Raw genomic sequence first — 22,451 nt, forward strand, 5'->3', positions numbered from 1 at the left:
CATAAACCAACCTATTGTTGTGCCAGTAATTACTGACACATTCACTGAGTCAAAATCTCTAGATGTGGTTAGAGCTTTGATAATCTATGTTGCTAGAATGGCTCGTATACGGAAAACAGAGACTCTTTGTCCTGTATTATCACAACAAGATTGGCTGTCCTGCTTCCAAGCAGACTATTGCACGTTGGATTAGAAATACGATTCAGCAAACTCATACTACGGCTGGATTGCCGTTACCGACGTCTGTAAAGGCCCACTCCACTAGGAAGGTGGGCTCATCCTGGGCGGCTGCCCGGGGGGTCTCGGCATTACAACTTTGCCGAGCAGCTACTTGGTCATGGTCAAACACATTTGCTAAGTTCTACAAGTTTGACACCTTGGCCGATGAGGACCTCAAGTTTGGTCAATCGGTGCTGCAGGGTCATCCACACTCTCCCGCCCGTACTGGAGCTTTGGTATAGACCCCATGGTCTTGATGTCGTCCCCAGCATCCTCTAGGATGTATGAGTGTTAGTGTCTTGTGATGCATCAGTCCAGTCACAGTGGTTGTGTCCTCTGCTGCCATATGTCCACTGCTGCTGTATAAGTCCAGTCTAGTGGTGCTGTGTTGTGCTGCATCAATTCAGAGCCGGTGTTCTGTGCTGCATCAGTCCAGTCACAGTGGTGGTGTCCTCTGTTGCCATATGTCCAGTGATGCTGTATAAGTCCAGTCCATTGCAGTGGTGCTGTGTTGTCCTGCATCAGACCAGTAGTGGTGTCCCTGTGCTGCTGTATATGTCCAGTGGTACTGCCGTATATGTCCAGTGATACTGCCGTATATGCCCAGCGGTACTGCTGTATAAATCCAGTGATCCTGACATATAATTCCAGTGATCCTGACGTATAATTCCAGTGATCCTGGCGTATAAATCCAGTGATCCTTCCGTATTAGTCCACTGATCCTGCCGTATAATTCCAGTTGTACTGTCATATAAATCCAGTGATCCTGCCATATAATTCCAGTGGTACTGGCGTATAACTCCAGTCCAGTGATACTGCCGTATATGTCCAGTGGTACTGCCGTATAATTCCAGTGATCGTGCCGTATAATTCCAATGATCCTGCCGTATAATTCCAGTGGTACTGCCATATAATTCCAGTGATCCTGCCGTATAATTCCACTGATCCTGCCGTATAATTCCACTGATCCTGCCATATAATTCCACTGATCCTGTCGTTTAAGTCCAGTGAGCCTGCTATATAATTCCACTGACCCTGCCGTATAATTCCAGTTGTACTGGCGTATAGATCCAGTGATCCTGCCGTATAATTCCAGTGGTACTGGCGTATAACTCCAGTCCAGTGACACTGCCGTATATATCCAGTGGTACTGGCGTATAACTCCAGTCCAGTGACACTGCCGTATATATCCAGTGGTACTGGCGTATAAGTCCAGTGGTACTGCCGTATAATTCCAGTGATCCTGCCGTATACTTCCAGTGGTACTGACATATAAATCCAGTGATCCTGCCGTATAATTCCAGTGGTACTGGCGTATAAGTCCAGTGATCCTGAGGTATAATTCCAGTGGTACTGGCGTATAAATCCAGTCCAGTGGTACTCGCATATAAATCCAGTGATCCTGCCGTATATTATTTACTCCCCCCCAAAAAAGGGGTTATTAATATTTAATCCAAATAATTTTCACAGGGTTTGCTCGGTGTGGTGTAGAGGTACGCTCTCCTGTACCGCATATTGTTATATAACTCCCGAAAAGTAATGAAGAACAAAAATTTGGAGGATAAAATAGGGAAAGATCAAGAACCACTTCCTCCTAGTGCTGAAGCTGCTGCCACTAGTCATGACATAGACGATGAAATGCCATCAACGTCGTCTGCCAAGGCCGATGCGCAATGTGATTGTAGAGGGCATGTCAAGTCCAAAAAGCCAAAGTTCAGTAAGAAGACCCAAAAACAGAAATTGAAATGGTCTGAGGAGAAACGTAAACTTGCCAATATGCCATTTACAACACCGCTAAGGCCCTGGCCTATGTTCATGACTAGTGGTTCAGCTTCACATGACGATGGAAGCCTTCATCCTCCAGCTAGAAAAATTATAAGAGTTAAACTGGAAAAAGCACAGCAAAGAACTGTGTGTTCTAAAATGGTATCACAAATCCCCAAGGAGAGTCCAAGTGTGTCGGCGGTTGCGATGTCTGACCTTCCCAACACTGGACTGGAAGAGGTGGCGCCTTCCACCATTTGCATGCCCTCTGCAAGTGCTGGAAGGAGCACTCACAGTCCAAATTCTGATATTCAAATTGAAGATGTCACTGTTGAAGTACACCAGGATGAGGATATGGGTGTTGCTGGCACTGAGGTGTCAAGCCGTGTGTTGCCTCTGTCAATCTGTAATAAGTAGAGGTAAGCGCATTCATCAGAAGTCAGTGTCAAGTTGTGAAACTTTGGGTAAGAGCGTAAGAAGTCCACTGACACCTAAATCCCTTCTTCCTCTTGTACCCAAGCTCTTGCAAGCCCCACCACCAACTCCCCCAACGTCAACTTCCTCCTCAGTCAGAAACGTCAGTAGTCCTGCAGGCCATGTCACTGGCAAGACTGAGGAGTCCTCTCTTAACCGGGATCCCTCCGGAGGATCCTTGAGTGGTACACCTACTGCTGCTGTTGCTGCCGCTGCTGATGTTGCTGCTGGGAGTCGATCGTCATCCCAGAAGGGAAGTTGGAAGACCACTTGTACTACTTCAACTAAGCAATTGACTGTCCAACAGTCCTTTGTAAGGAAGATGAAATATGACAGCAGTCATCCTTTTGCAAAGCGGATAACTGAGGCCTTGACAGCTATGTTGGTGTTAGATGTGCGTCCGGTATCCACCATCAGTTCAGTGGGACTTAGAGAATTGACGGAGGTAGTGTCCCCCCGGTACCAAATCTCATCTAGGTTCCACTTCACTATGCAGACGATACCGAGAATGTACAGAGACATCAGAAAAAGTCCACTTAACCACAGACATGTGGACAAGTGGAACACGGCAGACTAAGGACTACGGGGCTCATTCCGAGTTGATCGCTCATTGCTGTTTTTTGCAGCTCAGCGATCAGGTCTCTACTGCGCATGCGTATGCACCGCAATGCACATGCACGTCGTATGGGTATACAGCGGATCGTTGCTGAGCGATGGATTTAGCGAAGAATCCAATCGCACGGGCGATCGCAAAGAGACTTGAGAGAAAGAGGGCGTTTGTGGGTGTCAACTGACCGTTTTCTGGGAGTGTTTGGAAAAACGCAGGCGTGTCCATGCGTTTGCAGGGCGGGTGTCTGACGTCAATTCCGGCACCAAAAAGAGACTGAAGTGTTTCCAAGGGCTGAGTAAGTCCAGACCAATTCAGAAACTGCACAAAATGTTTTTGCAGAGCTCGGCTGCACAGGCATTCGCAGACTTGCAAAGCGAAAATACACTCCCCGTGGGTGGCGACTGTGCATTTGCACGGCTGCTAAAAGTAGCTAGCGAGCGATCAACTCAGAATGAGGGCTCATATGACTGTGACAGCCCACTGGATAGATGTATTGCCTCCCGCAGCAACAACAACAGCAGCGGCACCAGTAGCAGCATCTCGCAAACGCCAACTCGTTCCTAGGCAGGCTACGCTATGTATCACTGCTTTCCATAAGAGGCACTGCTGACAACCTATTACGGAAACTGAGGGACATCATCGCACAATGGCTTACCCCAATTAGACTCCCCTGGGGATCTGTGATATCGGACAACGCCACCAATATTGTGTGTGCATTACATCTGGACAAATTCCAGCACGTCCCATGTTTTGCACATACAATTATTTTGATGGTGCAAAATTTTTTGAAAAATGACAGGGGCGTGCAGGAGATGCTGTTGGTGGCCCAAAAAATTGCAGGCCACTTTCGGCATTCAGCTACCGCGTGCCGAAGACTGGAGCGCCATCAAACACTCCTGAACCTGCCCTGCCATCACCTGAAGCAAGAGGTGGTAACGAGGTGGAATTCAAAACTCTACATGCTTCAGAGTATGGAGGCGCAGCAAAAGGCCATTCAAGCCTATACAACCACCTACGATATAGGCAAGGGAGGGGGATGCACCTGACTCAAGCGCAGTGGAGAATGATTTCCGTCTTCTGTAAGGTTCTCCAACCCTTCGAACTTGCCACACGTGAAGTCAGTTCAGCCACTGCCAGCTTGAGTCAGGTCATGCCCCTCATCAGGCTTTTGCAGAAGCAGCTGGAGGAAAAAGAGAGGAGCTAAGACGGAGCGATTCGGCAAAGTATGTGGGATTTGTGGATGGAGCCCTTCATTCACTTTGCCAGGATTCAAGGGTGGTCAATCTGTTGAAATCAGAGCACTACATTTTGGCCCCCCGTGCTCGATCCCAGGTTTAAAGCCTATGTTGTATCTCTCTTTCCAGGCAAACACAAGTCTGCAGGGGTGGTCTTCAGTTTGCCGGCTGTCGGGGTCCTGGCGCACAGTATACCTGCGCCGGAATCCCGACAGCCGGCATACCGACACTGTTTCTCCCTCTTGGGGGTCAATGCCCCCCCCTGGAGGGAGAATAGATAGCGTGGCGCTCATACCGCGCCACCAGCATGGCGAGCGCAGCGAGCTAAGGGGCTCATTTGCGTTCACCCAGCTGTCGGTATGCCGGTGGCCAGATTCCGGTGCAGGGAACCCGACAGCCGGCATACCATACTACACCCATCTGCAGAGGTTCAAAGACCTGCTGGTGAGAAAATTGTCAACTCAAGCGTAACGTGACCCGTCAACAGCTCCTCCTTCACTTTCTCCCGTAACTGGGGCTGCGAGGAAAAGGCTAAGATTTCCTAGCCCACCAGCTGGCGGTGATGCAGGGCAGTCAGGAGCGAGTGCTGACATCTGGTCTGGATTGAAGGACCTGCCAACGATTACTGACATGTCGTCTACCGTCACTGCATATGATTCTGTCACCATTTGGGGATTATATGAGTGACAGCATCCAAGTAGGCACGTCAGACAGTCCGTATGTATACTGGCAGGAAAAAAAGGCAATTTGGATGCCCTTGCACAAACTTGCTTTATTTTACCTAAGTTGCCCCCCCTCCAGTTTGTACTCCGAAAGAGTGTTTAGTGCAGCCGGTAACCTTGTCAGCGATCAGCGTAGGAGGTTACTTCCACAAAATGTGAAGATGATGTTCATCAAAATTAATTATAAATTCCTCCGGGGAGACCTTTACCAGCAATTGCCTACAGAAAGTACACAGGGACCTGTGATGGTGGATTCCAGTGGGGACGAATTAATACTCTGTGAGGAGGAGGATGTAAACACTGAAAGGGGTGAGGAATCAGGGGCTGAGGTCGACATCTTGCCTCTGTAGAGCCACTTTGTGCAAGGAGAGATTGATTGCTTCTTTTTTGGTGGGGGCACAAACAAACCAGTCATTTCAGCCACAGTCGTGTGCAGGGCCGGACTGGGACTAAAAATAGGCCCTGGCATTTTTGAAGCACACAGGCCCACCTCTGTGACTCCTCCCCTTACTATTCCTGACTCCTCCCACTTATTAGTCTATGTTCTTACAAATATAATTAATATTCTAACAACATACAGGCGTACATCATTCTCTATTAAAATATACACAACCAGTGGTTGAAGTGGAAATTTTTAAGTGGGGGTATGGAAATGTGAGGCTTGTAATTAAGCGCGCGCGCTCCGGAAAAGGGGGCGTGGCCACTCAAAAGGGGGTGTGGTCTTCAGTGTAATTTACCACACCATACACCCCTTATACGCATTATGCCCCACAATAGTAGGACCCCTTATACTATCTAGTACTGCTGCCCCTTTCACATTATACCACACAGTATGAGACAAAATTCACATTACAGCACCCGGTATGAGTCGAAATTTACATTATATGCCCCCGATAGTGCAGTGCCAGGTATACAAATGCCCCCACAGTGCCAGGTATACAAATGCCCCCACAGTGCCAGGTATACAGATGCCCCCACAGTGCCAGGTAAACAATTGCCCCCACAGTGCCAGGTAAACAATTGCCCCCACAGTGCCAGGTAAACAATTGCCCCCACAGTGCCAGGTACACAAATGCCCCCACAGTGCCAGGTATACAAATGCCCCCACAGTGCCATGTATACAAATGCCCCCACAGTGCCAGATCCACAAATGCCCCCACAGTGCCAGGTATACAAATGCCCCCACAGTGCCAGGTATACAGATGCCCCCACAGTGCCAGGTATACAGATGACCCCACAGTGCCAGGTATACAAATGCCCCCACAGTGCCAGGTAACCAATTGCCCCCCACAGTGCCAGGTAAACAATTGCCCCCACAGTGCCAGGTACACAAATGCCCCCACAGTGCCAGATCCACAAATGCCCCCCACAGTGCCAGGTATACAAATGCCCCACAGTGCCAGCCAATTGCCCCCACAGTGCCAGGTATACAATTGCCCCCACAGCAGCCAGTGCTGCAGCTGCTTACCGCTGCTGCACTGCTGCTGTTGCTGCTGCTGCTGCTCCTCCTCCTCCGGGCTGTGAGGGACGGGGGTGAGAACGCCGGGCGCCCGCCAGCACGGCTGTGTCTGGCGCGGCAGCGTATAGCGTTCAAAGCAGCCGCCGGTTCGTGAGCCAATCAGAGCTCGCGGACCGGCGGCTTCTGATTGGCTGCCGGTCCGCGAGCTCTGATTGGCTCACGAACCGGCGGCTGCTTTGAAGTCCGCTATACGCGCCGCGCCAGACACAGCCGTGCTGGCGGGCGCCCGGCGTTCTCACCCCGTCCCTCACAGCTCTCCAAGCCTGACAGCTGAGACGCGCTGCCGCCGGACTGAGCGGCAGCGCGTCTCAGTGACCGCTGGACCGGCCCACGTGGCCATCGGCCCTTCTGGCATCTGCCAGAAGTGCCAGATGGCCAGTCCGGCCCTGGTCGTGTGGCAGACCCTGTCGCTGAAATGATTGGTTTGTTAAAGTGTGCATGTCCTGTTTATAGAACAAAAGGGTGGGTGGGACGGCCCAAGGACAATTCCATCTTGCGCCTCTTTATCTTCTTTGCATCATGTGCTGTTTGGGGACTAATTTTTAAAGTGACATCCTGTCTGACACTGCCGTATAAGTCCAGGGGTACTGCCGTATAAGTCCAGTCTAGTGGTGCTGTCTTGTGCTGCACCAGTCCAGTGGTGGTGTCTTGTGCTGCCATAAGTCCAGTGGTGGTGTCCTGTGCTGTATATTATTTACTCCAAATAAAAGGCTTTTATACATTACTTATATTATTATCCAAATCATTTTTACAGGGTTTGCCCTGTGTGGTGTAGGGGTCTACTGTGGACACTGTGCTGCATATTATTATTATAGCTCCAAATAAATAGGATTTTGGTTACCTACCGGTAAATCCTTTTCTCGTAGTCTGTAGAATGCTGCGGATGCCGTAGGATGCTGGGGTCCACATTAGTACCATGGGGTATAGACGGGTCCACGAGGAGCCATTGGCACTTTAAGAGTTTGAGAGTGTGGGCTGGGTCCCCCCTCTATGCCCCTCCTACCAGACTCAGTCTAGAAACTGTGCCCGAGGAGACGGACATCTTCGAGAGAAGGATTTAACACAGATAGTGGTGAGATTCATACAAGCTCACACATACAAGGCACATCAAGCTATCTTGCTTGAAACTCTCAGCAACAGCTGAAACAGTACTTACCAAGTAACAATGCAGTACCTAACTAAAACAAAGAGGTACTGAACCAAATAACATTTGCAGGAAAACGAAGCACTGGGCGGGCGCCCAGCATCCTCTACGGACTACGAGAAAAGGATTTACCGGTAGGTAACCAAAATCCTGTTTTCTCTTATGTCCTAGAGGATGCTGGGGTACATATTAGTACCATGGGGATGTACCAAAGCTCCCAGAACGGGAGGGAGAGCGCGGAGGCTCCTGCAGAACTGACTGAACTTCAGATCATCAGAGGCCAAAGTATCGAACTTGTTCGACCCAGACCAAGTTGCAGCTCGGCAAAGTTGCAATGCCGAGACACCCCGGCCAGCCGCCCAAGGGCGTCCACTGCCACTGCCTGTGGGTCCCTCAACCTGGAACAATAACGGCAAAGCTTCTTGTTGAGACGAGAGGTCATCATGTCTATTTGGGGCAATCCCCAAAGATCTGTTATTTCCTTGAAAACCTCCGGATGGAGTCCCCACTCTCCCGGATGGAGATCGTGTCTGCTAAGGAAGTCTGCTTCCCAGTTGTCTACTGCCAGAATGAAGATGGCTGACAGCGCCAATGCGTGTTTTTCTGTCCAGAGGAGTATTCTTGTCACCTCTGACATTGCCGCTCTGCTCTTCGTTCTGCCCTGTCGGTTTATGTAAGCCACTGTTGTTACGTTGTCCGAAAACACTTGGATGGCCCGATTTCTCAGAAGAGGTGCCGCCTGAAGTAGACCGTTGTAGACGGCTCTTAGTTCCAGGATGTTGATGGGCAGGCCGGCTTCCAGGCTTGACCACCGTCCTTGGAAGGATAACTCCTTGAGTGACTGCTCCCCAGCCCCGGAGGCTCACATCCGTTGTTAGCAGGACCCAGTCCTGAATCCCGAACCTGCAGCCTTCTAGGAGGTGAGGCAATTGGAGCCACCAGAGGAGAGAAATCTTGCCCTTGGCGACAGACGAATTCTCTGATGCATGTGGAGTTGAGATCCCGACCACTTGTCCAGGAGATCCAGTTGGAAGGGCCGAGCATGGAACTTCCCGTACTGGAGAGCCTCGTAGGAGGCCACCATCTTTCTCAATAGGCGAATGCATTGATAAATCGACACCCGGGGTGGCTTCAAGACACCAATGCCTTGTCCCGCAGAAGAAACACCCTAGGCCCTTCCATATCCAGGTTCATTCCCAGAAATGACAATCTCTGGGTTGGTTCCAAATGTGACTTTGGAAAATTCATAATCCACCCGTGACTCTGGAGCAGTCGCGTTGTGAGAACAATGAACTGCAGCAGCTTCTCCTTAGACGATGCCTTTATCAGGAGATCGTCCAGATAAGGAATGATGTTCACACCCTGCTTGCGGAGTATCATCCTCATTTCCGCCATCACCTTGGTAAACACCCTCGGTGCTGTGGAGAGGCCGAATGGCAGGGTCTGGAACTGAAAATGACAGTCCAGCAAAGCGAAGCGGAGATAAGCCTGATGCGGCAGCCAAATAGGAATGTGAAGGTACGCATCCTTGATATCCAGTGATACCAGGAATTCCTCTTCTTCCAGACCTGATATCACCGCCCAGAGAGACTCCATCTTGAACTTGAACTCCTTTAAAAAGGGGTTCAACGATTTTAGGTTCAGAATGTGCCTGACCGAACCATCCGGGTTCGGTACCACGAAAGGTTCGAATAGTAACCCTTTGTCAGCATGTGAGGTGTGTACCAGCACATTGACTTGTGCCACCACCAGCTTTTGGACAGCTTCTTGAAGCACTGTGCTGTCCTCCAACAGAGTTGGTAAGCCTGACTTGAAAAACCGATGAGGAGGGAGACTTTGAAATTACAGCCTGTATCCCTGAGACACTATCTACTACCCAGGGATCCAGGCCGGAAAGATACCCAGACATGACAGAACTGTCTGAGACTCGCTGCCACATGCCCCACCTCCGGGCTGTCCTGTCCACCGTCATGCGGAGGACTGTGGGGTACCTGAAGCAGGCTTTTGTTCCTGGGAACCTGCAGCGGCAGGTTTCTTGGACTTAACCTTACCTCCGCTGAAGAAGGTATTGGATGATCTGGCCTTTCTGGGCTTGTTAGGCCGAAAGGACTGCTGCGCAGCTGAGGAGAAGGATTTCTTCGGAGCAGGTGCTGCTGAGGGAAGAAACGGAGACTTAACCGCTGTAGCGGTGGATATCCACGCATCTAGAGAGTCCCCAAAGAGAGCCTGACCTGTATAGGGTAGCGTCTCCACACTTCTTCTGGATCCCGCATCGGCCGACCACTGGCGGAGCCACAGTCCCCGACGAGCTGAAACAGACATGGAAGAAATTCCGGCAGCCATGGAACCCAGGTCTTTCATGGATTCTACCATAAAACCTGCAGAATACAATGCAACGTCATCCCTATCCATAGTATCCAAATCCTCAAGTAAGGTAGCCGACCACTTTACTATTGCCTTTGCAATCCATGCACTAGCAATAGTGGGACGTAATATGGCCCCTGAAGCAGTGTACATTGATTTAAGCATGTTATCAATTTTCCTATCTGCCGGCTCCTTTAAGGCGGTAGATCCCGGAACAGGTAAAACCACCCTTTTTGAGAGTCTGGATACAGATGCGTCAACAATCGGCGGGTTTTCCTGTTTTTTCCTATCCTCCTCAGGGAAAGGAAAAGCCACCAGAATCCTCTTAGGGATCTGAAACTTCTTTTCAGGGTTTACCCATGCTTTTTCAAATATAGCATTCAGCTCCTTTGATGCAGGGAAGGTTAGCAAGGCTTTTTTATTTTCAGTGAAAAAAAGCCTCCTCAACCTGCTCAGGTGTGATATCATTTACATTTAACACATCCCTGATAGCCTCTATCAACAATTGCACCCCCCTTGCAACGCATCCCCCTCACCATCTGTAGTGTCAGAATCAGTATCCGTGTCGTCTTGTGTGACATGCACAAGCGCACGTTTGTGGGGGGTATATAGCGGGGTGTCCTGAGGTACCAGACACAGGCCATACTGCCATAGAGCTCTGTAATACCTGGGTTGCAGATTCATTACTAGCAACCCTGTCAGAAATCTGAGAAATCCAAGTTTTGATAGAGGAAAACCACTCTGGTTCCCTTGCTGGTATCTGTGCTAACCTGATTACATGGAATGGGATCATCCTCAGAGGATAAATCCTCTGCAGCATATGACACAGTATCCCTGGACATAGCTAACGGTGACCACCAAACACTCCACAACACACAGGTGGGGGTAGACAGAGTTTCACCCCAAGAATGGCAAGAGAGAGACATAGATTGGAGCCAGCCCACACACAGCGCTTTGTAACTAGGAGAAAACCACCTGTCAGCGCAGACTGTGTCCCTTAATAGGAGACACAGTCGTTTTACAGCCTCCCCTACCTTCTACAACCCCTTGTACCGTGTACAGTAACCTGAAGTTGCTGTGGAGGGACCTGAATCTTCCTCTGCTTGCATGCAGTAAAATGGCGCTGGAACGCTGCTGGGTCCGCTCTGAGGAGAAGCTCTGCCCCCATAATGGTGCTGTCTTCCCGCTCTTCAGGTGATTATACTGGCCTGAGGAAAAGTTGCTGGCTGAGATCCCTGGACCCCGACGGGCTTGCTGACCAGTGTGGGGGGGTCGGCGCTGGCCCAGGGCGCCCCTCACAGCGCCGCACTATGTGCATCTGATACCATCCCGGGAGCGCGGTTAATACCGCGCTCCCAACCCCATTGCCGCCATCTTCACACCGCCCCCCCCTACCCCCCGCTTGCCAGGGGGGTCGGTGACTAACTCACCACTTTCTTCAGCTCTGTAAGGCGTCGGCAGCATGCTGCTGGGGCGAGCAGTTCACCTGTGGCGGAGACCGATCAGACCCCTCTGGAGCTCAGTGGCCAGTCAACGGAGTCAGTGGCTCAGACCCCACAGGGCGGACACTGCTCCCTCCCCCCCCTTAGTCCCACGCTAGGGGAGCTCAGGAGAGCTCCCCTAGCTGTGACCGGCTCCTCCGGGCACATTTTCTAAACTGAGTCTGGTAGGAGGGGCATAGAGGGAGGAGCTAGCCCACACTCTCAAACTCTTAAAGTGCCAATGGCTCCTGGTAGACCCGTCTATACCCCATGGTACTAATGTGGACCCCAGAATCCTCTAGGACGTAAGAGAAAAAGGGTTATTACTATCCAAATTAATTTCACAGGCTTTGCCCTGTGTGTGTGGTTTAGGGGTACGCTCTCCTGTGCCACCAATATTGTGCGTATATTACATCTGGGCAAATAGCTTAGTCATACAGCTACCCAGTGGCGTAACTAGAATTTTTTCTCCCCCAAGCCAAAAAATTATTCGTCGCCCCCCCCCCCCCCATAATTGGCACTATTAAAGGGACAAATATGCGCGCGCCGCAAAAAGGGTGTGTGGCTACGTTGGAATGGGCGTGGCTTTACATAAAGGGGCGTGGCATTTCAGGAAAAGACTACCTTATACCCCAGTTTCTGCACGCCCAGACGTTGGCCACCACAGGAAAGAAAAATAATCCTGATTCATGCCATATACATTATTTGTCATTTTTCCTACTTATAGTAATGCCCAGCAAACATTATGCCACATACTGCAATGGCCCTTAGACATTATGCCACACACAATAATGTACATGACAATATGCACACACCATAATGCCCCCGACAGATTATGCCACACACCGTAATGCCCCCGACACATTATGCCACACACCGTAATGCCTGTGACACATTATGACCGGAATCGCAATGCCCGTTATACATTATGCTACACACTGCAATGCCCCTGATACATTATAGCACACACAATGCCTGTGACACATTATGACACACACTGCAATGACCCTGAGACATTATACCACATACCACAATGCCCGTGATATAGTATACAACACACCGTAATGCCTGACACATACCGCAATGCCCGTTATACCCTATGCCACACACAGCAATGCCCGTTATACATTATGCCACACTGCAATGACCCTGAGACATTATAATATACCACAATGCCCATGATATAGTATACAACACACCGTAATGCCTGACACATTATGACACACACCGCAATGTCCGTGATACATTATGCCACACACTGCAATGACCCTGAGACATTATACCACATATCACAATGCCTGTGATATAGTATACCATACACCGTAATGCCTGTGACACATACCGCAATGCCTGTTATACCCTATGCCACACACCGCAATGCCCGTTATACATTATGCCACACTGCAATGCCCCTGAGACATTATACCACATACCACAATGCCCGTGATATAGTATGCCACACACCATAATGCCTGTGACACATTATGACACACACCGCAATGTCCGTGATACATTATGCCACACACCGTAATGCCCATTACACATTAAGTCCTACAGTAAGGCTTCTAATTACTTTTAAATTACCTGCTCGTTGCCAGGGATTTCATGCTCTTGGTTCCATGCACAGTGCCAGGGGTTTTCATGCTCAGGGTGTCATGCTCGTTGCCAGGGGTTTCATGCACTGGGTTTCATGCTCGTTGCCAGGTGTTTCATGCACTGGGTGTCATGCTCGTTGCTAGGGCGTAGTGCTTGTTGCTAGGGCTGTGCTCCCAGTGCCACATATGTCCACAGTGCCAGATATTCCCCCATGGTGCCAGGTACTCACATGCCCCCAGTGCCAAATATAGCCCCCCCCCCATGTGCCAGGTACACATATACCCCCCCAGTGCCACATATGCCCCCATTGCCAGATATTCCCCCACAGTGCCAGGTACTCACATGCCCCCAGTAACAAATATATCCCCCCCCCCATGTGCCAGGTACACATATACCCCCCCAGTGCCACATATGCCCCCAGTGCCAGATATTCCCCCACAGTGCCAGGTACTCATGTGCCCCCAGTGCCAAATATAGCCCCCCCCATGTGCCAGGTACACATACAACCCCCCAGTGCCATATATGCCCCCTCTGTGCACATATGCTCCCCCAGTGCGTGCCCGCGCTCCCCCTCTGTTTTGTGTTGGAGGGACACGGAGGACACAGCGCGCGCCTCTCCTGTGTCCCTCCTGGGTCTCTGACGGGTCTGTTAAAGGAAGTGCCGGTTCGTGAGCCAATCGGAGCTCACGAACGGCACTTCCTTTATTAGAACAAAAAAAGGCTGCGCTGTATACCAGGAGAAGATGAAGGGATGAGAGCCGTCATATGTAATATAAATTTATTAACAATGCATAAAACGTTAAAAGACAAATAATTAATACAATTAATATGCACACCTTGTTGGTCTCATAAAAGAAATCTCTCTTTCAACATAGAGAGACAATGGCTGGGATAAGTTCCTTTAGTGGATATTCATAATCGCTAACTGCTGATAATAAAGATAACGGCTGGTGATGATAAATGATCGAAGCAGTCCCGGAATTTCAAATAATTAGCCTCACTACGCTCAGTAGATGAAATGGTGTTTACCTCTCTTCGTGGGCTGGTAATGTACCGAGCGTCCTCGGCCAAAGTCCTGCAGTGCCCACAGGCGCTAAGCAGCGGGAGAGAGATGAGATGAATGAGCCGCCGGTGAGAGCGTCTAGCCGGGAGCAGCGTGAAGCACAGCAGTTGTCAACCGCCGGTGAGAACGTCTAGCCGGGGATCGGCGTGAAGCACAGCAGTTTGTCAGTAGCAGTGAGCGGGTCAGATGGAGATCACGCTGGATCAGTACAGGTGGTCACAAGTAGAGACCTAAACAGGTGTGTTGGGGGTAGGATCCTAACGCGTTTCGTCACGCTCCACGTGACTTTATCAAAGGTATAACTTTATCAAAGGTATATCCTAACGCGTTTCGTCACGCTCCACGTGACTTTATCAAAGGTATATCTTTAAGTCCCAAACCAAGGTGGCCAATGGACCCACTCAGCGCTGCCATCAGAAATTGTGGGGCCCAGGACTGACTAAATAGACAGGGCCCCAGGAGAAAACGCAGGATTCAGTCAGGGGGGTTTCCATGGGGGTCTACTGCAGCATACCGGCGCTCGGGATCCCGGCGCCCAGCATACCGGCGCCGGTATGCCGGCAGCGGGGGGCGAGCTCAAAAGAACCCCTTACGGGCTCGCTTCACTCGCCACGCTGCAGGCACGGTGGCGCGCTACATGCACCACCCTATTTATTCTCCCTCCAGAGGGAAAATAGTTGCCGGTATGCCGGGTGTCGGGATTCCAGCGCCGGTATGCAGAGCGCCGGGATCCCGACAGCCGGCATATGAAGTGCCACCCATTTCCGTGTGTGTATGTACGTATATATGTATACTGTATGTATGTATATATATATATATATATATATATATATATATACACAGTATATATATATATATATATATATTGTCAAAGTCGAAAAATATCATGATTCACCATTGCCTTGTACTAACCCCAATGCACGTGCCCGCTGCTCGTGCACGGACTCCCTCGTGCGTACGCATCCCCCCAGGTTGCGTAGGGGACACTCCGGCGTCGCCTGCGCACCGAGATGTGCATTTACGGCAGTGTTTGTGTGCGACTAGCGAGCGACTCGATCGCTACATATTTAACAAATATAATGTGTTTTGTAGGCAATATTCCCTTTTATAATATCTGTAAGTATGTTTAGTGTAACTGGTTCATGGACAAAGGAATTCCTCTTTACATGATACGAAGGGTCAGACAGGTTCTGAGCGGTGGTGTTTAGTACCTAACTAAAGAGCATTTTATTAGAAACAATCCGGTGCTGGTTAGGTAGAGATTAATCGCTCCTGCGTATAGTTATGTCTATAAGTAGTTTATGGACATTTACTGTATTTGCGGTTCATTATCCATGCGGCGGGAATCCTGAGAATCCCTCCCATCTGAGCAGTTTGGAATAGTCACAACCCACTTGTTCAAACTAACCTATGACCTTTTGTTATAATGCGAAGACAGGTTTCTGTGTCCAATGAACAATAAGATTGTAGGGCCCTTTGTAGTGTACTGTACTTTGTGTATATAAGGCAGCCAGCCTGGGCCAGCTCTCTCACTACTCTCCACAAGGTTTTCATCACTGATTAACTGAGAGCTGGATATCCAGGACTGCGCTCGCGATCATTCCCATGTGTGTAAGTTTCTCTGTGACCATCTTATTCTCTGTCTGTATTTGCCATACTCTCTCTCTCTCACTGTTATTGTTTAGGATTAAGACGCTATTGTATATTTATGTCCAGTTATTCTGTTTAGGTGTTTTATGTTAGTGCTGTAGTGTATAAGCTGTTAACTGTTTTCCCCTTTTTACATAGCTAAATATCGTTAGTAAAGGTGTTGGAACCTCAGCAAGGTGTCAGTGTTTCTCTAGCTAGTATAAAGGGTTTCTGAGTGTCTCAGTCGCTCAAACAGCTTTCACATAATAGAGGTTAATCAGCGTTACATTGTGTTAACATTACAAGACTAAGGTTTACAGTATAAGCATAGCTTCAGTGTGTTGAATACAAGGTTTACTGTGAGTCATCCTGTGAGCGTCTGCGCTGCTCGTGTTCCTCTCGTGGGCACGGCGTACGCTATGCTAGTAGCGTAGCATTACGGTAGTCGGCCGCCTATAGCGTGCTCGATACCAAGCGTAAGCCGTGAGTGAACGTGCCGCTCGTGCGTCTCGACCACGGCCTAGCGTCTGCTATGCTAAGTGCGTACCATTACGGTGCTCCATACGCCAATTGCGTACTGAGCCTCTTACCAGTGTATAGTGAACGTTATAAGATAAATAATTAGCTTTATCAATTGGGGGCTCGGCCGTCCTCCTCATATCCGCACTTGCGAACATAAGCATTATCTGTCAGCAAAGGGCGGGAAGGTAGTATCCCTTCGTATCCGTGTTGGTGGTTGGGGATACGATAGTGCTGACTAGATAAGCGTCTGCATCGCTACATTGTAGGAGTGCTGGTGGAACCCGGAACCGGAAGGTAAGAACAGTACGCTATTGTTTTTTAAAACTGTTTCATTTCTGTTTGGTACAAATTGCATACGCAACACAAGCACACACCTGTATTTTCATTGGTATACTTTCACATCTCGCCTTCCTGTTTGCCATTTATCATTGATAACGTGCTGAGAAAGATTTGTTGCTATTGGTAGTTAAAAGTAAAATTAATACGTAAGGAAGTAATTTGTAAAACACGCACACGGCTTTGCCTAAGATACAAGGGAGATCTGTGTGGTGCTCGGTAAATGATTACAGTTAAATATCATTTGCATTGATAGAAACGTGTTACTTGTATTACTGTGGACGTGTCTGGCCTGTGTACACGTGTCCCTAACAAAGGGCGGGACAACCGTACGCGACGCAAAGGTCGATACACGTAGCGTATATTACGCAACGGAGCGTATGGGTACGCCCACTTGATACAAATCACACAATAGTATTGTTTTAGTAGGCGATACGGAGGCAACGCGATAATAGCACAAGTTAATCTCAGTGTCCTAAATTTTAGCGTAAAAGAACCTTCTCTAGTTGCAACTCCTCTGGGACTAGCCTGCGATACTGAATGAAAGGAATTTCTGTACAGAAAAGAAAGTAAAGAGTATATGAGGTGAAAGAGTGTGCATATATATAAGTTTCTCATTTTTTTTGTTGGAACCCCCGGAAGTCGAGTTCTCGTGAGGTACATCCGTGAAAGTGACAGCGCGTGGTGGCTTGGGAGGCATCCCTTGTTAGTATTGAAATAAGAGCATTAGAGTATAGCAGATTAGGAGGTCTACTGTAGACACAGACCAGGAGGTCACGGACCAGGAGGTCCAGAGACAGACCAGGAGGTCTAGGTACAGCAGACTGGGAAGTCCGCTATAGATAGAGTCAAGAAGCACAACCCCAGGAGGGTTGGTGCGGTACCCATATAGGCCATCAAGCTCTGGCTGAAAGGAATTCGCAGCCGCAATTATCGATTCCGCTGGTCGTAAGGCTTATAAATAATAGTTATTTATACACAGTGCGACTGTACCGCATGTAATTGTGTGCATTCGTTTGTAACTTGACCCAGTACCGTTTGCGTACGCTAGAGGGGTCATAAACGCTATTTGTACATTCTAATGTGATTTGTGTAAAAAAAAATTATTTTAAGGGAGGTTCGCTGGTCACTCAGGAATTCTCTAACAACCGATACTTGCTGGGGACGGGTAACCTACTCCCACACACCCCAGTAAATAAAGGTTTATAGGGGCCCTAGGTTGGGTACAGCAGCTCTGAATCAGTGATTGAAGTACTGGCCAACGTGGGCGAGAGTGGGTGAAAGCACTCGGTTGAACTTTCACCGTTGGCTTACCCCGGGCAACTTGGTTTTTGTAAGGGTTCGCTGAAGACCCTGATTTGAAGGTCAGAGGTAGTGAAAGCAACACCTGCAAAGATGGGGGCCAGTTGTTCAGGTAGGGGGCGATCAACCCTGGTTCAGGTTGATTTAGTAAACCGTCCCATAAGGTCGGCAAGGTATATAACGTGTGATACAGACCAGGAGGTCCGAAATTAATCACACACAGAGGTTTTCAATGAATGGGAAAGAATGACTGTGCATAACATGATTGAATAGTCTAGGTATGATTCGTGGAACTACACATCCCAGCAAGTTGTACTGCATTTGCTGATTATGTCAAATGAATTTCATGATTGAATAGTCTAGGTATGATTCGTGGAACTACACATCCCAGCAAGTTGTACTGCATTTGCTGATTATGTCAAATGAATTTCATGATTGAATAGTCTAGGTATGATTCGTGGAACTACACATCCCAGCAAGTTGTACTGCATTTGCTGATTATGTCAAATGAATTTCATGATTGAATAGTCTAGGTATGATTCGTGGAACTACACATCCCAGCAAGTTGTACTGCATTTGCTGATTATGTCAAATGAATTTCATGATTAAATAGTCTAGGTATATTGAAAAAGGGTGTTTTCTTTTTTTGTATGTTTTTCTCTTTGTAGAGATATAGTTGGCTGCCTTGTTGGTATGTAATGTCTGTTTTTCTAAGCTAATTTATGGCCTTAGTTTAAAGGGGGATGGTTTTGGGTGGAGTTTGCAATCATTGCATTCACATGGATATTGTTCCTATTTGAAGTCTAGTATACGGCTGGATAGCCATCGGCTGGATGTGCTTCCATTGAAGTGCTGACATAAAAGTGTTATTATAAAAATAGCGTTATACCTGCGTTAAACCGAAGGAAACCAGAAGAAAAACATCAACACACCAACACTACCACAAAAGGACTGCCTTAATGCCTCAAAAGTATGTAATTCAACTTATGCATATTATCTGTTTTTAAAAACCTATGAAAAGGCATCCCCAATCTGCTCACTACAGTTCTCTCTTATGCAAACTTATGTATGTTTCATTATGTAATGATTTCTTGTAAATGTCATTGCATGTGTGGGGAAGTTGCTCAGTGAAACAGTTTATTATTGCATACTGACTGGTGATTACCTCCTTTGAACATTTACCCATTGTGGTCAGGTGTACTATGTCTTTATATTTAGTAAGGTATAGTCATGGTGTAAAGGACAGAGTATGATTACTGATTAGTAAAAGAAAACAAATACTGAGCAACATCCCCAAACAGGTAATTTCACCTTTAAACTTGTCATTTATTTTGTACGCTCTGGACATGGCTACTACTAACAAATGCACAGAAAAAAATCTTAAAGCTATGTCTGCAAATGCTAGGAGCTTAGGAGACAAAATTCCAGAGCTAATTGCGATAATGACAAGGGATAACCTGGATTTTGTAGCAATTACAGAGTCTTGGTGCAATGAGAATCATGACTGGGACTTAGCTATACCAGGATACAATTTATTTAGGAAAGATAGAATAGGAAGAATAGGAGGAGGGGTAGCAATGTATGTGAAAAAAAGCATTAATGCTACTTTAATACAAAATATTGAAGCCAAAACTGAGGCCCTTTGGGTCACCATAGAAACTGGGAAGAAGGACATTATTCGCATTGGGGTGATCTATAGACCAACAGGCCAGGGGCAGGATTTGGACAGGAACTTATTGTTGGACATCTCTAAAATGGCTTTAAAGGGAGAAGTCATAATCATGGGAGACTTTAATTTACCTGATGTAAATTGGGAGGGGTCTTTTGCAAGTTCAGCTACAAGTGGCAAATTTCTACATTCCTTACAGGGAGCATCTCTCAAGCAATTGGTGAGGGAGCCCACTCGCAAAGACTCAATATTAGATCTAATTCTTACAAATGGTGATAGGATATCTGATATATATGTGGGTGAGCACCTGGGATCCAGTGATCATCAAGCAGTATGGTTTAGTATAAAGACAGGATCCAACTCCTCTCACACAAAAACAAAGGTGTTGGATTTTAGAAATGCAGACTTTGCAAAAATGGGGAGATGTTTAAGTGATTCATTGGCAGACTGGAGGAACTTGGAAGGAGTGCAGGAGAGGTGGAAAAAAATGAAAAGTGCATTACTAAGTGTAACAGACCTTTGTATCAAAATGGTTAGGAAAAGCACCAGGAAAAGGAAGCCAGTGTGGTTCACAAAAGTAGTATCCACTAGTGTGAAAGCAAAAAAGATGGCTTTTAGGAAATACAAACAGACTCAAAATAATAACGACAAAGAGGTGTATCTGGACAGACGGAAGGATGCTAAAAAAGTGATCAGACGTGCAAAGGCAGAAGCTGAGGAGAAAATGGCCCAGTCAGTAGATAAAGGGGGCAAAACTTTTTTAAGTATATAAGTGAAAGGAGAAAATCAAATGGAGGAATAATAAGACTTAAGACAGAGAGTGGGCATTTGGTGGAGGGAGACAAGGCAATAGCAGATCACCTAAATAATTATTTTTGCTCAGTATTTACTACAGAAGAAGGGATGGGGCCACAGTTAAATTGCAAGGACATTCATAAAAATAAGGTAGATGAAAATACATTTACAGAGGAGAAGGTCCTAACAGAACTTTCAAAGCTAAAAGTGGATAAATCAATGGGACCAGAAGGGATACACCCAAGGATACTCAAAGAGCTAAAAGATGTGCTGGTTACACCTTTAACAGAATTATTTAACCAGTCACTAAATACAGGTGCTATTCCAGAGGACTGGAAAAGAGCAAATGTAGTTCCACTGCACAAAAGTGGAAGCAAGGAAGAAGCAAGTAACTACAGACCAGTAAGCCTTACATCAGTAGTAGGGAAAGTAATGGAAAAACTATTAAAATAAAGAGTAGTGGAATATCTTAAATCAAACAACTTACAGGATCCAAAACAGCATGGATTTACTGGTGGGAGATCATGCCAAACAAATCTTATTGACTTTTTTGACTCTGTGATGAAAATAATAGATCAAGGGGGAGCTGTAGATGTAGCATATCTAGACTTTAGTAAGGCATTTGACACTGTCCCACATCGCAGACTGCTAAATAAACTTGAAAGCCTGGGGGTGGATTAAAAATTAGTTAAATGGATAAGAACCTGGTTGCAGGATAGGAAACAGACAGTCGTAGTTAATGGAGTGCAATCTATGGAGGGAAATGTTACCAGTGGAGTACCCCAGGGATCTGTACTTGGTCCAGTTCTCTTTAATATCTTTGTTGGTGACATTGCAGATGGTATTGAAGGGAAGATATGCCTTTTTGCAGATGATACAAAGATATGCAACAGGGTAGACACACCGGGAGGGGTCAAACAAATGATTAATGACCTAGGTAGGCTTGAGAAATGGTCAAGAACGTGGCAACTACAGTTTAATGCTAAAAAATGCAAAATCATGCACTTGGGTCTCAAAAACCCAAAGGCTAAGTATAGTATCAAGGGTACTATAATGGAAACTACTGAGGAGGAAAGAGATTTAGGAGTCACTATTTCAAGTGACTTGAAGGCAGGAAAGCAATGCAACAAAGCAATGAGAAAGGCAAGTCAGATGCTTGGTTGCATAGGGAGAGGAATCAGTAGCAGGAAAAAAGAAGTGATAATGCCACTGTATAGGTCATTGGTACGGCCCCATCTGGAATACTGTGTCCAGTTCTGGAGACCCTATCTCCAGAAGGATATAAATACATTAGAGAGTGTACAAAGAAGGGCAACTAAAATGGTGCATGGCCTACATCACAAAACTTACCCGGAAAGGCTAAAAGATCTTAACATGTATAGTTTGGAGGAGAGAAGGGAAAGGGGAGACATGATAGAAACTTTCAAATATATAAAGGGTCTTAAAGTTCAGGAGGGAAACATTCTTCAAAGGAAAAGAAGTATTAGAACTCGAGGGCATACATTGAGACTGGAGGGGGGGAGGTTCAGGGGAAATTACTTCACAGAAAGGGTAGTGGATAAGTGGAATAGCCTCCCATCAGAGGTGGTAGAGGCTAAGACTGTAGGGCAATTTAAACATGCTTGGGACAGGCATATGAATATCCTTACAAAGAATCAAGGTTAAAAAAGGGTTGAGATTGCCTAAAGGATAAAATTAAAAAGGGGCAGACTAGATGGGCCAAGTGGTTCTTATCTGCCGTCAAATTCTATGTTTCTATGTTTCTATAACGGGGAAAAGTTCCAAAGAGTAGGCAGTTATAGTCCCAAGGTGTTACAAAATTTAAAGAAAAGGATATGTCTAATTAAGTCCGCGAAGAGGTGGATCCGACATTATGATTGTTTACAGTTATGGCAACGGGAAAGTGAAATACAAGGAGGATTAGCTTACACAGCTGACTCTCACTTTGGTAAGAAAAATATGGCAACGAGAGAAAGTGGTTACAGAGAATGGCACACTGGTATATGA

Source organism: Pseudophryne corroboree, chromosome 7 (assembly GCF_028390025.1).
Source record: "Pseudophryne corroboree isolate aPseCor3 chromosome 7, aPseCor3.hap2, whole genome shotgun sequence".
Taxonomy (NCBI): domain Eukaryota; kingdom Metazoa; phylum Chordata; class Amphibia; order Anura; family Myobatrachidae; genus Pseudophryne; species Pseudophryne corroboree.